Source organism: Colobus angolensis, unplaced genomic scaffold (assembly GCF_000951035.1).
Source record: "Colobus angolensis palliatus isolate OR3802 unplaced genomic scaffold, Cang.pa_1.0 Scaffold67, whole genome shotgun sequence".
NCBI lineage: Eukaryota > Metazoa > Chordata > Mammalia > Primates > Cercopithecidae > Colobus > Colobus angolensis.
The window spans coordinates 1,344,612-1,358,862 of NW_012120376.1; the positions used below are offsets into that span (position 1 = coordinate 1,344,612).

At 36.2% G+C, this 14,251-nt stretch overlaps 1 protein-coding gene across 1 annotated transcript in view; it reads left to right on the forward strand.

Moving 5' to 3' along the window:
* FAM19A2 (family with sequence similarity 19 (chemokine (C-C motif)-like), member A2) overlaps positions 1 to 14,251 on the forward strand; it is a 522,282-nt gene that overhangs the window by 130,421 nt on the left and 377,610 nt on the right. The gene's annotated exons all lie outside the window — the stretch shown is intronic.

Genomic DNA, 14,251 nt, shown 5'->3' on the forward strand with positions numbered 1-14,251 from the left:
TGTTGAATCCACCAAGTGGTATAGTTCTGGAGCAAATCTGAAAACCAAAGTCCAACAGATTTGGGTGTCATATATTTTTTCTTTTATTCTCTTTACATTGTTCTTGGCTCACAAGTTGCCTCTAGGTTCCCTTTTAATGTTATACTGGCAATACAGTAACATGAAAACATAGGTCAGTTGTTTATTGGCACAACTGTGTTTTTGTTTTTGTTTTTTTAGTTATTCAAAACCAAGTGGGTTTGTGGAATGGCAACTACAGGTCTTAAATAGACACAAACTTTTTTGTGTATATGTACAGTGATACAGTACGACAAAATAGCTCTGTCTGTGTGTTCCAAAATTCCACAAAATATAAATATATTTGTCTTCATTGTATAAAAAATAATAGTGCTTACAATTGTTAAGTAAAGTTTTTAGTATGTTTAAAAAATGAACTAAGATTCAGATTTAAAATTCCAGCCCTGTCATTTGTTAGCTACTTGACCCTAAATCAGCTTAGAAAATATCCCTCGAGCCTCAGTTTTCTCATCTGTAAAATGATCGTGACACATAAATTACACAGCTCTTGTAAGCAATCGATTAATATATATTAAGCACCTATCATTGTCTAAGGAACAACGTAAGCAAACAACAAATAATAGCTCTCAATGTTTTTCTACAAGTTGCTTTCCTTTTCTTAATCTTAAATATTAGGATTATCCAATCTGTGTGTGTGTGTGTGCACGTGCCCGTGCATGCATGCTCGTGTGTGTGCAGCCACCCTTACATATCAAAAATCATTGGCTTTCTTTATATTTTGAATCATTTTTAGATATATCTGTATCATGAACAATGATGAAGCTTTGCTCTTAAAGGTTTTTGATTATAGGAAATTTGTGTGTTGTATGTCTCTATTTACCATAACTAATGATACATCAAACCACCTGGTGTTCATTTGGATAACAAAGAATTTTCTATGTGAATAGCATTCATTGTGCAAATAGAAAGACAGCAAAATGTAATTTGGTTAACCATTAAGATGAACACTTCAGTGTCTCTGTATCTGCCTTTCTATCAAAGGTGTCTTTTCTAAGGCTGCATACTAAATGGATTCCAGTGTTATAGAAAGTTCCCAGGAGTGTTGAATAAAGGTTAACTCCAACTATATATAGAATACGTATTTCTGTTTCTTCAGATAAACTTTAACAGACAAATGAATAAGAATTTGATGGTAGGAAATGGCTCCTGGATTTATTCATAACTCTGAGTAGATACATATACAGCCCAATTATTATGGTTATTAGTTTAGATTAGCATCAGGAATTAGAGTACTATTTCATGTTAAGATTTTAAGGAAATATTTAATGTAAGAGATTATAACCAATTTTACCTTCTACAGATAGGACAACTTTCATGCTGAAGGACCACCGCAGAGCCGAGTTACTAGGGCTCTGTGGCAGGCAGAATAATGGTCCCCCAAATATGTCCATGTCCTAATATTCAGAACTTGTGAATATATTACCTTATATGACACAGGTTGTGATCAAGAGTAGGGGTATTGAGATGGGAGATCTTTGCAGATTATCTAGGTAGATCTTCTAATCATGAGTCCATCAAAGCAATAAACCTTTCCCTGGTTGGGTCAGAGAGACATGACAGAAAGAGAAGGAAGAAAAATGTGAAGCATGACAGGGACTCCATCCACTGTTGGCTTTGAAGGCAGAAAAAACGGGCCATGAGCCAAGGAATGTGGTGGCCTTTAAAAGCTGGGAAAGGCCTTTACCTTAGGGCTAGGAGGAAAATGGGGACCTCCACTGTTCAACCATAAGGACCTTAATTTCGTCAACAACATAAATGAGCAAGAAATGGGTTCACCTCTAGAGCCTCCAGAAAGGAACGCAGCCTGCTGACAGCTTGATTTTAGTTTGTTGAGACCTTTATTGTACTTGAGAGACAGAAGATAATAAGTTTGTGTTGTTTTAAGTCACTAAGTTTGTGTTAATTTGTTATGGCAACAACAGGAAATGGATACAGGTGTGTTAACGTCTCCATACCATTCCAAGCAAGTCAAGACAAGGAGGTAGTGGGATTGGACCTTATTAGATATAACCTCAGAGTGGAAAGAGGCCAAGTTGGCTTGGCACCTGTACTACTGACTCAATGAGCAGTCCCCTACCACCACTGCAGCATCAGGAAGGAAGCCTTTCACTCTTGTCAAGTCACAACGAAACCACATCTCCTATTCCAGTACTATTCTTAGTCTTATGCCCCATTAGTGTTCCCCTCCCAGATGCAAGAAGTGTGAGTTCCCCTAAGAGGATCCAGTGTGTTGTTAACAGATTTAGCAAATATATTAAGACAGTAGGCTTGATCTTGAAAATGAGGGGTAACATTCAACTCTTAGTAAAGTGGCCAGGTAAGGGAGTGTTATGTTTTGCATCTCTTTTTTTTTTGTTGAGTCTTGCTGTGTCATACAGGCTGGAGTGCAGTGGTGCCATCTCGGCTCACTGCAACCTCTGTCTCTCAGGCTCAAGTAATTCTCATGCCTCAGCCTCTGAAGTAGCTGGTTCTACAGGTGTGCACCATTGCACCTGGCTAATTTTTGTATTTTTAGTAGACATGGAGTTTTGCCATGTTGGTCAGGCTGGCATCTCTTTTCTTTTTCCCGAGCCTCCCCTGGGCCTCTTGGTGCCGTGTCTTCCCCACTCTTACAATAAATAGCTCAGTACTCTTATGCTTACTAGAATGTAGGTTCCCAGTAGGCAAGGATTTTTGTCACCTTTATCCACTAATATGTCTTCAAAAGTTAAAAATGGTCTGATCTGATACCTTGTAGATGTTCAACAAATATTGAATGAATGAATAAATGATGTTTTCTTAGTTTTCCTTAGGCATCGTATAGTTTAACTTATTCATGTGGTGCCTCTACTGTCCAAAATTATTCTTGCACCTCATAAAATGAGTAACCTACTAGTGACAATCTCATTAAATTACATTAGGAGATTATACTAAAAATGTAGCATATTTTTCTCCCTCACATCTTGTGACTCCTCTTTCATTACCCGATGGTAGAATATACGGTCTTATGTCTCTTAATGATGGAGATATGTTCTGAAAAAATGCGCTGCTAGGCAATTTTGTCATGAGACATCACAGAATGTAATTTTACAAACTGAGATAGTAAAGCCGATTACACACCGAGGCTACATGGTATAGTCTATTGCTCCAAGGATACACACATGTACATCATGTTACTGTACTGAATGCTGTAGGCAATTGTAATGTAATGGTAAGTACATGTGTATTTAAAATATTAAAACATAGAAAAGGGAGAGTTAAAATACCATATAAAAGACAAAACATGGCACACCTGTACAGAGCACTTCACCATGAATGGAGATTGTAGGATTGGAAGTTGCTCTGGGTAAGTCAGTTAGTGAGTCATGAGTGAAGGCGAAGATTTAGGACATTATTATATGCCACTGTAGATTTTATACACGCTGTATACTTAGGCTACACTAAATTTATTAAAAATATTTTTTCTCCAATAATAAACTAACCCTAGCTTACTAAAACTTTTTTACTTTATAAATTTTTTTTTAAACTTTTGACTCTTTGGTAATAACACTTAGCTTAAAGTACAAAAATGCATTTTATAGCTATACAAAAATATTTTCTTTCCTTTTAAATATTTTAAATTTTAAATTTTTATGCATACATAGTAGGTATTTATGGGGTACATATGATGTTCTTTATATTATTATTCTATAAGTTTTTTTATTTTTAAAGTTTAAATAAATTTTTTACTTTTAAAGTTTTTGCTAAAAACTATGCCACAAACATACACATTAGCCTAGGCCTACATGGAGTCAGGATCATCGGTATCACTGTCTGCAACTCTTCAGGGGCAGTAACACGCATGGAGCTACCATCTCCTATAATATCAATGTCTTCTTCTGGAATACCTCCTGAAGGACCTGCCTGAGGCTGTTTCACAGTTAAATTTTTTTTTAAGCAGAAGGAGTACACACTAAAACAGTGATAAATATGGTATAGTAGATACATAAACCAATAACATTGTCATTTATTATCATTATTAAGTATTATGCATTGCACATTATTGTATGTGCTATGCTTTTATAAGACTGGCAACACAGTAAGTTTGTTTACACCAGCATCACTACAAACACATGAGTAATGCATTGATCTAGGAGATTATAACAGTTATCACAAGGTGAAAAAATTTTCAGCTCCATTATAATCTTATGGGACCTCCATTGTATATGTGGCCCATCGTTGACCAAAATGTCATTATGTGATGCATGATTATGTTTATTATTTGCAACATTCATAGATCCATCTGCCTATTGAAGCTTGTATTTCTTGGCTGCTGAGGGCAGAGGACATGAGACAAAGTCTAAAGCTCACTCAAAGTGGGTCATTTTAGAGACCAAAGGGCTGTATTCTCAGTGAAGGAGTAAAATAGTAAAAATCCATTGTGCAAGAAAGCAAGGGAAGACTCCTGACCCCCAGAAACTGTGAAACTATAAATGTGTGTAGTTTTAAGTTACTAAGTTTGTGGTAATATTGTTCTGAAGCAATGATAACTGATAACTAATACAGATCCTCAAAAACTGGAGACATATCAGACATATAATTATAAAACTATTTTAATATAGTAGGAAGAAATAAAAGATCAAATTAAAATATAAATGAGGAACAAGTGACCTTGAAACTGAGTATACGGAATTGAAAAGCGAATAGGACATCTAATGAAAAATATAAAAATTGATATTAAAAACTTAATGAACAGCCTAAACAATAGACATAACTGAAAATGGAATTTGTGGCCTATTAAGAAGCACTGAAAATTATTCAAGATGAACTTACCATGACTCCTGCTGTTTACTCTGCCTGGAATACTTTGCTTCAGGTGGCCACGTGGCTTGCTCCTTCATTTCTTTCAGATTTCTGCTCAAATAATACCTTATTCTGAAGCCCTTTCCTGACCATTATTATAAAACAGCAACCCCCGCACTGCTAAACTTCTGCTATCTCGTACCACGCTTTACTTTTCTTCACAGTATTTGTTACCTGGTGACATTCTATTTATTAACATAGTTGTTTGTTGCTTGTCTCCCCAGTCCTACCCAACAGACTATTCTTCATGCTTAGTGCAGCAGCCCCAGGGCCTAAAATAATGCTTGTCCCACAGTAGCAGTTCAACAATGACTTTCATCTTTTTATTTTTATTTTTTAGAGAGTAGGTATCCTTCTGTCACCCAGGATGGAATGCAGTGGTGCAATCATAGATCGCCAGAACCTCCAACTCCAGGGCTCAAGGGATCTTCCTGCTTCAGCCTTCTGATAGCTGGGACTACAGGCTCATGCCAGAACACTCAGATATATTTTTGAAAATTTCTGTAGAGACAGGGTCTCACTGTGTTGCTCAGGCTGGTCTCAAACCCTTGAGCTCAAGTGATCCTGCTACCTTCGCTTCCCAAAATGACGAGTTTACAAGTGTGAGCTACTATACCCAGTTGAACAATTACTTCTTGAATGAAAGAATGCATGAAAGGGACACAGAAAAAAAAAAAAAAAAAGAGGTGAGAAAACATGAAAAGGAGGGCAGGGTATGAAACACAGCACTGTCAGACATACTACAGCTGTACTAACTGCCTTGCCTCATTCAAATGTAAGACCTCTGAGGGAATAACTTAGACTGAATTATTCACTGCTGTGCCTGTAAATCAGTGCCCAGCACATAGTGAGCACTCTATAAATATGGCTAAATAAAACAATAAGTGAAAAGTGGCTGGGCGCGCTGGCTCACGCCTGTAATCCCAGAACTTTGGGGGGCCGAGGTGGGCGGATCACGAAGTCAAGAGTTCGAGACCAGCCTGACCAACATAGTGAAACCCCATCTCTACTAAAAATACAAAAATTACCTGGGCGTAGTGGCGCGTGCCTGTAATCCCAGCTACTTGGGAGGCTGGGGCAGGAGAATCGCTTGAACCTGGGAGGCGGAGGTTGCAGTGAGCCAAGATCACACCACTGCATTCCAGCCTGGGTGAGAGGGCAAGACTCTGCCTCAAAAAAAAAAAAAAAAAAGTCTAATATCTATCTAATCAGAATCGTGGGAGGAGAGAGAGAATAATCTACTCCTTAGGTTAGGAAAACCCAAGAAATTCCAAGTGAACAAAAGGAAATCTCACTAAAGGCCCATCATCGTGGGAGTGAGATGATCTTATAATCAGCTCCACAGTAAAGACAGATTTCTTACAAAGGAATGACAGGCATAGTTGACTTCTCAATAGCAAGAATGGAAGCCAGGAGACAGTGGAATAATATCTTAAGTTATTGAAAGAAAACAATTGTCTAGCTTCAATGTTATATTCAGCAAATTAGTTTTATTTATTTATTTATTTATTAGGATGAGAGCAAAATGAAGATATTTTCAGACAATTAAAGAGAGAGCTTGCCATTGGCTGATCCTTCATTAAAGGAAATTATAAATAATGATCTCAAAAGTGATTCCTTAAGTGAGATCTGAATGCAAGAGGGAATGGTGAGCGAAGAAAATCAGAAACCTGTGGTTACAGCTGAACTGATACCCACCACATGAACCAATAACAACAATGTCTAATTAGTGTGGTTAAAATGATAGAACTTAAATATATGGCAATCACATATAATTGAGTGTGAAGTATTAAGGAGTTAAAATGGCCTAAATTCCTATGTTTTTTGAAAGGAGGGTAATGATACTGATTAATTTTAGACTTTACCTTCTTAAGCATGCATAGCAAAATTTCACGGAAAAGGAACTCAAGGAAAAGAGACAGAGTATATAATTTCCAAACTGAGTAAATTGAATGACAAAGTAATTTAATAATTTGAAATAAAGCAAAAAATAAGAAAAACAAGCACTATAGAAAATAAGAGAAAAATAGAAAGTACAACATAATATAGTAGGCATAAACCCTCATATAATCATAATTAGAAAGAAAACACAGGGGATGGATCATCGAAATAAAAATTTGGTTTCTTTAGAAGACTAACATAACATCTTGCAAGATGGATCAGAAGAAGAAGAGAAAAAAAGCAAGCGAGAAAAAAAGCAAGCAAGAAAAAATACTAAGAATTAAAAGAAGGGACAAAACTGAGATATTAACAAGATCAGAAACATACTGTGAATAATTTAATGGTAATAAATTTGAGAACTTAAACTAAAGAGGAAATTTTTTGAAAATCACCTCCTACCAAAATTCAAGAAGAAATAGAAAACTTGAAACATTTTATGAGCATTGAAGAAATTAAATCAGTTAATAAAAATCTTCCCACAAATTAAACACTAGCCTCAGATGGTATTATGGGTAAGTTCATCCCAACCTTCAAGGAACAAATAATTTCAGTATTCCATCAAAAACATTTCCAGGGAATAGCAATGAGAGGTACATACACTCTTGACACCAAACTTAGAAAAGGACAGCATGAGAGACCTAAAACTACAGGCCTTTCTCTCTCAAGAGCATAGACAGAAAAACTTTAAACAAAATACCAGCTAACTTTATCCAAACGACAGATTAGAAGCACCCTTGGGCCCCCATCTTTTTGTTTTTTGTTTTTGTTGTTGTTATGCTTGATGTAGGCAGCACCCATTTCTCCTCCTAGTGAATGCAGTGGTTGCTGTGTCTGAAGTGGTTTTTGATTTTCATTTTTGTGGTCAAAACATAGGTTATCTCCCTGTTTTTGGGATTTCTTTGAGGAAGGACTTGCTCATTCCTAGGTGTTAAGATTGAGTCAGAGCAGACCCAAGTGTCCAGGGGTTGCCTTAACTCTGCAAAATGCAGAGATGGGACACCAGAAGAGTGGGCATGTTGTGTGGGAAGTGGGGTTGGTGGGGGAGCCCATGGACCTCAGGCCTCCAGGTGCCTGCAAGTTCTAGAACAATTTCTTCCACCAATACACTATCACTGACTGGTTAGACCATGTGCAAGCACTACTACTAATTTAAATTTAATTATTATTATATGCCACACTAGTGGTTGTCAAGATGAATTGAACTTTTCTATGCTAAATATTGTGGTTAGTTGTTTTTATGTAATAATATTCTATTCATACTTTCAAAAATTAGAGGAAATATTGGTTACTATAATAGCATTTTGCTGAATTGAAGAAGGGAGTGTTTTAAATGTCTGGTAATGTAGCAAATGATTGTGTGGGTTGCCTTGTCCTACTGAACTTCAAATATTCACCACCCCCTTCATAATAAAAGCATTATAGGAGATAGAGCAATAAAAAAAGAAAAGTATAATTTCCATTTTCCAAAAACCTGAGTCATAATATCAGGAATGAATTTGGCCTTTAATGCAGAAAACAATGTTTCTATATTTGTTAGAACTTTAGATATTATGGGCATATATTGAAATCCTGACTTTGAGTGGGAAGGGAACTACATAGAAGTGAGAGTTAAGAATTTTGCATTTTAGTTTTGTACTTACATTTATGTATGATAGCTCTCTATTGACTTTCAAAGGTTTTTGACAGTAACCTATAATAAGAAATGGATTTTAATTGTAATCCAACATACACACACATACTCACGTAACTAAAAATATGCTTTATGAAAAGATACTTTTATTATAGATATGATGTGTTCTAGTATCTCTATTCTTTTGTATTTTTTTCTAGTCTGTCATTTTGGTAAAAAATTGCAAGTTGTGAACCACTATATTGATTCTGGGGATATATTAATAGGTTATAACCTGAACTTTGAAAAATGCGATCTAAAATATAACCAGATATCTAATATATCTTTAGATGACTGTTGATTTTTATTATTAGAAATTATTTAGGTACAGTCATCTAAAATCATTTTTTTCAATCTTTCTAGTTTGTCATCGAAATGGTGGCACAATAGTGATTGTGACCTGCATAACACATAATCATGTTTGATAAGTTTAATTCTGCTGCTGAAGGTCAAAATTAATACCAGTGGAGACAATGTAGATATATTTATACTTATCATTGTAATAAGTTGACTAAATGGTATGTGAAAATATCACATGGAGAGGTTCTTTTCTACTTCAGGGATTTATTTTTTATTATTCTGAAATATATGGGCTAAATATTGGCTGCTATAGTTATCTTTGTTTGGGTTTTTGTAACAAAATACAAATAACCGTGTGGTTTATAAAGGACAGAAATTTATTTCTCACAGTTCTGAAGGCTGAGAAGTCCAAGATCAAGGTGCTGGCAGGTTCAGTATATTGTGGGGGACTGCTTCCTGGATTCTCACACGGTGGAAGTGGGGAGGGGGTTCTCTGAGGCCTCTTTTATAAGGGCATTGATCCCATCTGTGAGGACTCCACTCTCATGACTTAATCACCCCCAAAGGCCCCACCTCCTAATACTATCACATTGACCATTAGAATTTAACACATGAATTTTTGGAGAGATACAAACATTGTCTATAGCAGTAGTGATCTAGAAAAACCTACTGTAGGTATGAGACTAATTTCTGTTCTTTAATCTTATTTAGAAGATAAATAAAATACTGTTTTAAAAATAAGATTCTGTGATGAAATCATAATGTTTGCATACTTTAAATTGTGACACTGTTTTATAATTCTCTATCCCTGAAATCACCAATACATGCAAGTCCAGAAAACAATGCATTTTAAAATGCCATGAAATGTACCCAAGCGTTATATATTTAGAACACAGCTTTATAGAAGAGCATATTGTTTTATGTAAAGTAGCAGCTGTAACATTTCAAGTATCTGGAAGAGCTTTATGGAACGAAGCATTAAGTATGAACTGATCCATTTTTATTCAAAGTTTATGAGGTTCTAGAAGTACCATTATATTGCTTTTGCTTTAAAATGTAATTCACATTAAAATATACCTTCCCCTTCTTTTTAAAAATAAGTTACAGTTCACTAAAGCTTAAAGTATCTTGTACTTTTTATCCATTTTCTTCAGGCTGAAGATATTGAGGTGAACTCTGAGATTGTGTATGATGTCAGACTTAGACTTAAGTGTCCTGGAACTTTAATTTTGAAATGTTGCTTTGCGGAAATACAATGGGCAAGTCTTTACATTGCATCTAAGGCAGTAATGGTGAAAAGGGCTGAAAAGACTAAGTAAAAACTTTTCAGCATCATGTCCATGTTTGAATTTGTACACACAGAGACAGGCTTTCTGTATTTAAGTTACAGTTGCTAACCATAGAATCTGTTACTGTATATAATTTTTCTGATTTCTGATCTGCTTAATGCTGCTGACACAAAACATTGCTTTGGTATCTTGCCTGCAGCAGCATGCACTCTTAGTCACTGGAAGTACATAGCTGTATCATGTATGCTGAGTTGAGCTCTAGGGTGTTTCTCCTGTCTGAACTTCTTGACCCCAATTCTCCTTTCTATGTAGCTATGGCCTCTAGTCTCTGTTTGTCATTTATGAGGACAAATTGTAGTAAATAAAATCACATTTAACGAAGAAAAATGAACATATTACTAATGGCTGACATTTATTCAACATTTTCTATGAATTAAGCTCTGTTTATAGTGGATTACAAATATTATCTCATGTAAGTGGCACTTCAAGCCTGTGAGATAGGTTCTAATACTATTTCCATTTCTTTTTATTTATTTATTTATTTTTTTATTATACTTTAAGTTCTAGGGTACATGTGCATAACGTGCAGGTTTGTTACATATGTATACTTGTGCCATGTTGGTGTGCTGCACCCATCAACTCGTCAGCACCCATCAATTCATCATTTATATCAGGTATAACTCCCCAATGCAATCCCTCCCCCTCCCCCCTCCCCATGATAAGCCCCAGTGTGTGATGTTCCCCTTCCCGAGTCCAAGTGATCTCATGGTTCAGTTCCCACCTATGAGTGAGAACATGCGGTGTTTGGTTTTCTGTTCTTGTGATAGTTTGCTAAGAATGATGGTTTCCAGCTGCATCCATGTCCCTACAAAGGACGCAAACTCATCCTTTTTTATGGCTGCATAGTATTCCATGGTGTATATGTGCCACATTTTCTTAATCCAGTCTGTCACAGATGGACATTTGGGTTGATTCCAAGTCTTTGCTATTGTGAATAGTGCTGCAATAAACATACGTGTGCATGTGTCTTTGTAGTAGAATAATTTATAATCCTTTGGATATATACCCAGTAGTGGGATGGCTGGGTCATATGGTACATCTAGTTCTAGATCCTTGAGGAATCGCCATACTGTTTTCCATAATGGTTGAACTAGTTTACAATCCCACCAACAGTGTAAAAGTGTTCCTATTTCTCCACATCCTCTCCAACACCTGTTGTTTCCTGATTTTTTAATGATGGCCATTCTAACTGGTGTGAGATGGTATCTCATTGTGGTTTTGATTTGCATTTCTCTGATGGCGAGTGATGATGAGCATTTTTTCATGTGTCTGTTGGCTGCATGAATGTCTTCTTTTGAGAAATGTCTGTTCATATCCTTTGCCCACTTTTTGATGGGGTTGTTTGTTTTTTTCTTGTATATTTGTTTGAGTTCTTTGTAGATTCTGGATATTAGCCCTTTGTCAGACGAGTAGATTGCAAAAATGTTCTCCCATTCTGTAGGTTGCCTGTTCACTCTGATGGTAGTTTCTTTTGCTGTGCAGAAGCTCTTTAGTTTAATGAGATCCCATTTGTCAATTTTGGCTTTTGCTGCCGTTGCTTTTGGTGTTTTAGACATGAAGTCCTTGCCCATGCCTATGTCCTGAATGGTACTACCTAGATTTTCTTCTAGGGTTTTTATGGTATTAGGTCTAACATTTAAGTCTCTAATCCATCTTGAATTAATCTTCGTATAAGGAGTAAGGAAAGGATCCAGTTTCAGCTTTCTACTTATGGCTAGCCAATTTTCCCAGCACCATTTATTAAATAGGGAATCCTTTCCCCATTTCTTGTTTCTCTCAGGTTTATCAAAGATCAGACAGCTGTAGATGTGTGGTATTATTTCTGAGGACTCTGTTCTGTTCCATTGGTTTATATCTCTGTTTTGGTACCAGTACCATGCTGTTTTGGTTACTGTAGCCTTGACATGATTGTATATTTAGAAAACCCCATCGTCTCAGCCCAAAATCTCCTTAAGCTGATAAGCAACTTCAGCAAAGTCTCAGGATACAAAATTAATGTGCAAAAATCACAAGCATTCTTATACACCAGTAACAGACAAGCAGAGAGCCAAATCAGGAATGAACTTCCATTCACAATTGCTTCAAAGAGAATCAAATACCTAGGAATCCAACTTACAAGGGATGTAAAGGACCTCTTCAAGGAGAACTACAAACCACTGCTCAGTGAAATCAAAGAGGACACTAACAAATGGGAGAACATACCATGCTCATGGATAGGAAGAATCAATATCGTGAAAATGGCCATACTGCCCAAGGTTATTTATAGGTTCAATGCCATCCCCATCAAGCTACCAATGAGTTTCTTCACAGAATTGGAAAAAACTGCTTTAAAGTTCATATGAAACCAAAAAAGAGCCCGCATTGCCAAGACAATCCTAAGTCAAAAGGACAAAGCTGGAGGCGTTACTATTTCCATTTCATGAAACTCAGAGCCAGGTTAAATAACTTGCCCAGACCGTCAGCTGCTAAGCAATACAACTAGGTTTGAAGTTAGGGAATTTCATTCCACTATGTTGTGCAGCTCCTCAACTTGCAAAGGAGTGAAAAGGGGTAGAGAGTCCTCCTCAACATTTTTCTGATGAATTGGGTTATTAAAACACATTTTGTTGGCATTCTAGAAGCTTTGTGTTATTTTTGGCTAAAATAAGTTTTTAGTAAACAATACATATTTCAAATAGAATTACATTAAATAGCTTAAGTTATAAAACTTTCAATTTATTAATGGTTGATTTTATTTCAAAGTTAATAAAACAGCATTTATTATATTCACATAGCAATTTTACATACTCTCTTTGTTAGTTTCTGTATTTAGGGTCTTTTCATTTTTCATATGTATATAGGTACTCTTTCAAAGTCACAATGGAAGGAAATAAGACTATTTTATAAAACATACCAGAATATTAAATATATGTATTTAGAGCAGTATCTTATGCTAACTAAACAAGTAAAAATATACTACTGAGAAAATATTACTGTAGGTTGTAGTAATATACATTAAACTTGGAGAAAGGAAAATTATTACTTGGAGAAAATGTACTGATTGCTTTTTTATATACTTTCACAATTTTGGTTTGGATGACAATGAATTAAATTAACTCTCATTTTGGAAGTCTTTATGGTACCATTAAAAATTGGCTTGCTGGTCCCAGGAAATTAAATTTTGAATCTTTGCAATATTTTGGCTGAATGCTCAATTCAGAAATTTCTGTGCAATAAAAATGACAACAACCCACTAACCTTTTCACCTTTTCTTCCCATCACCTTTTGGCCAGGGCTAGTTTAATTTAATTTATGAAAAGGTCAGAATTAACTGACTTCTCAGTAAAGATTCAAATAAATAACTAAATAACTTTTAAAGAAATGATCTACTGATTTTTAAACTTGCACTCTTTATTTAGCAAACAATAAATATCAGTGCTTGGATACAGTCTTCATTTGTGGTTAATATCTCCACAAATCTAAGAATCTCTCAGATTCTACTTTTGCATTTATGCTCTGGCTCAGACCCCGAAGTTCTAGAATAATTAGAATTTAGGTAGAGCAGCTTTCATCACTTTAATGGAATCAATGGTGTAAATTGCCAATACTGAGGACCTACTTGCTTCTTCTTGACGGCCAGGTGCTAGGAAAACAGAGCAAAGGTGAGCAAGCAGAGGATTGTTTCAAAATAAAATACTAATATATTAAAGTGTCTAATTACCAATTGCTTAGAGCACAAAGGATAAGACAGTCTTCTTAGAAAGAGAAGAGGGTTGGCTGAGTGCAGTGCAGTGGCTCACGCTTGTAATTCCAGCACTTTGGGAGGCCAAGGCAGGCAGATCACCTGAGGTCCCAGGAGTTTGAGACCAGCCTGGGGAACATAGTGAGACTCCATCTGTACAAGAAAAAAATTAGCTGAGCATGGTGGTGTGCACCTGTAGTCCTAGCTACTTGGGAGGCTGAGGCTGGAGGATCACTTGAGCCTGAGGGATTGAGACTGCAGTGAGCTGTGATCATGCCACTGCATTCCAGCCCCTGGGAAACAGAGTAAGACTCTCTCTCTCTCTCTCTGTCTGTCTCTCTCTCTCTCGGTCTCTCTCTCTCTCTCTCTCTC